This window comes from Sinocyclocheilus anshuiensis, unplaced genomic scaffold, assembly GCF_001515605.1.
Source record: "Sinocyclocheilus anshuiensis isolate Anshui unplaced genomic scaffold, SAMN03320099.WGS_v1.1 scaffold514, whole genome shotgun sequence".
In the NCBI taxonomy this organism is placed as follows: Eukaryota; Metazoa; Chordata; class Actinopteri; order Cypriniformes; family Cyprinidae; genus Sinocyclocheilus; species Sinocyclocheilus anshuiensis.
The window spans coordinates 740,554-743,562 of NW_015542348.1; the positions used below are offsets into that span (position 1 = coordinate 740,554).

The following is a 3,009-nucleotide window of genomic DNA, read 5'->3' on the forward strand; positions in this document are numbered from 1 at the left end:
AAGAGCTGCAGGAGTCAGATTTGACTGATCACATGTCTAGAATAAGGAGAGGTGACTGACAAGACCATGCTGGAGTATTTGCTGCTCAACAGATCCTGAACTCGTTGACAAATATCTGATCTTGTAAGATGTGCTCTCTTTACACAGAGTGTGTGTGAATGCGAAATCGAAAGTGAAAGTAAACAGCGCAAATGCTCATTCAAAAATATTTAAATACACCGCATCCTGAGAGCGGCTCCCTGAAGCGCCAAAATTATATACAATATTAGAATATTTAAAGGAGTGGACAAAAATCGCGGGACCAAATGTTGCGGGAGCAGGCGGCAATGGTCAGAGATTCAGCGGGAGCGAGATTAAGAAAACAGCCGAATCCTGGACATTTTGGGCAATTAAGAAATCCCGGCCGGACGCATTTTTGTAGGTTCAAAAAGAGGACATGTCCAGGGAAAAGAGGATGCATGGTCACCCTAGGTTAGATGCCTGTCTCCGTTGCGAGCCCTGGTCAAGCACTTTACAGATTCAATTACTCTCCTCTCCTCCTCCTGCCTGGCTCTTTGGCCCGCATCTCTCACCGCAGAGCAAGCCTGTTCTTGATAATGCTGGTGTGAAAACGTGGGAAAAGACGACGAGTGAAGCGATCTTTATATAGGCAGAGCAAAGTACTTCATTGCTCCGTCTATAGAGCATTGTGATTGGATAGTTTACGCTGTCAATACAGGACACAATCCAATGGATCACTGGCTGCTTGCTGTCCCTGCGTGATGGTCCTAGCTTGGCAAAAAAAAAAAAAACATTCTGTCTGCCCCTTAATTGCGTCGGCCCACCGGGAAAATGCCCGGTATGCCCAATTACCAATCCAGCCCTGCCGCAGGCTCTCTGTGAGCAGCCCACACTAGTGGACTGCCCACATTAATCCCATGATGGCCCAGTGTGGGCCAGCCCATTTGGGCCCAGAGCAACTTTTGTATCATTTGGGCCCATGCAGGTTTTGTGTAGGCAGCCCTGTAATGCAACTAGGAGAATACAAACAAAATTTTCTGGCCATTCTTTAGCCACTCAATTGAACTGGAATGGCTCAAACCAAAAGAGACCTTTTCAGAACCTGTTGGTTCATATAGGCCAGGGATCCTCAAATCTGGCTCACGAGATCCACTTTCCTGCAGAGTTTAGTTCTGACCTTAATCAAACACACCTGAGCATGTCTTCAGGCTCATTAGAAAATCACAGGTGGGTGAGTTTGATCAAAGTTGGAGCTAAACTCTGCAGGAAAGTGGATCTCATGAGCCATATTTGAGGCGTAACAGACATGAGCCTGTTAATACGAATTTTGTGGGCTGTTTTCTTCCTTTCCACTAGGGTTGCTAGGGTGTTTTAGGTTTCCTTAAGTAAAGTCATGTGGGTAGGAGTTAGCAATAACAAGCAGCAGTAGCCAGCATGGCTCACCTGTTGAACACATTGTGCTGTGTCTTGGTTGGGAAATGTGTCATTTCAAGGAGGTTTTTTTTTTCTGTTTAAAAGTGTACATTGTTGATGTTTTTTTGCAGAGATGGTACGTGTATGTATGGCCTATGTTTGGATTGATTCTAAGAGTTTAAGACAGTGTATTTGTATGCATTTTAGAAGGACTCTTTATTGGTGAGGTTACCACATCATGGTCCAGTTTGAATATGGATTTAAAGTTCTTTTCGACGTGAGACTATAGTCTGGACTATTTTTAACTGTTCCTGGTTAGGAAGAGTCTGGTGTTTGAGAGCTGTGGCGTGTTTTCATTACAAGAGGTTGGGTTATTCATTTGCTATCAGCCAACTTCAGCTACGGACAGTGTTTGGACATTGATGTGCTGTATTAACCTGAATTGAATGTTTTCTATTTTGTATTTAATAAATACATTGATTTGAAATCCCTTTGACTACTGTACATTTTTGACAATATAAACATTAGTTATGTGGTGACTGCATCCATTTCAGATGTATAATGATTGTTTTTTCCCAAAGACTTAAATTATAGTAGCTGAAAAGTATTTAAAGCGAAACAGATGTATTGTTGTAGATTAGGGATGTCCAACCTTGTTCCTGGAGATCTACCTTCCTGCAGAGTTCAGCTCCAACCCTGATCAAACACAACTGAACCAACTAATTAGGATCTGAATTAATAAATACATTGATTTGAAATCCCTTTGACTACTGTACATTTTTGACAATATAAACATTAGTTATGTGGTGACTGCATCCATTTCAGATGTATAATGATTGTTTTTTCCCAAAGACTTAAATTATAGTAGCTGAAAAGTATTTAAAGCGAAACAGATGTATTGTTGTAGATTAGGGATGTCCAACCTTGTTCCTGGAGATCTACCTTCCTGCAGAGTTCAGCTCCAACCCTGATCAAACACACCTGAACCAACTAATTAGGATCTAAACTTTAAGATCCTAATTAGTTGGTTCAGGTGTGTTTGATCAGGCTTGGAGCTGAACTCTGCAGGAAGGTGGATCTCCAGGACCAGGGTTGGGCACCCCTGTTGTAGATTAATAGTGTGGGCCTAGTGAGGGCTTCCTGGGGGCTAAGTGAGGGCTGCCCATGCAGGCCAGCGCTAAGGGGCCAACATTTTGCCAATAAGCAAATTCTCAGGGGCCCTGCGCTGGCAGCCCTAAGTGGGCTCGTAAAGGGCCAGTGCAGGCTTGTTTGCAGGGTAAGGCCCAGCAAACAATTTTCCATTATAAGAACATTTCTGTAACGTTCCTATTAAGTTATTAAAATATTATTTCTGAAAGTTGTTAGAACGCTCAAAACGTCCAGTTTTTTAGATGTTGTATTAAAATTCTTATTTGGTTATAAGAACGTTATCCAAAACGTTATTAGAATGTTCCAATCTCTCAATAATGTTCCAAGAACATTATGCAAAATGTTATTATAACATTCTAATCTCTCATATCAATGCCCTGGGAACGTTATTCAATATCTTATCAGAATGCTCTATTTTCATTATATTAAAGGTGCCATAGAATGCAT

At 41.7% G+C, this 3,009-nt stretch overlaps 1 protein-coding gene across 1 annotated transcript in view; it reads right to left on the reverse strand.

Annotated features, from left to right (window-relative positions):
• Nucleotides 1-2,367, reverse strand: part of LOC107691470 (very-long-chain (3R)-3-hydroxyacyl-CoA dehydratase 1-like) — a 166,321-nt gene extending 163,954 nt beyond the window's left edge. The window contains exon 1 of the mRNA XM_016490076.1: nt 2,337-2,367. The gene's annotated coding sequence lies outside the window, so the exon portion shown is untranslated. The remainder of the gene's footprint in view (nt 1-2,336) is intronic.
• Between the last annotated feature and the right edge of the window lie 642 nt (nt 2,368-3,009).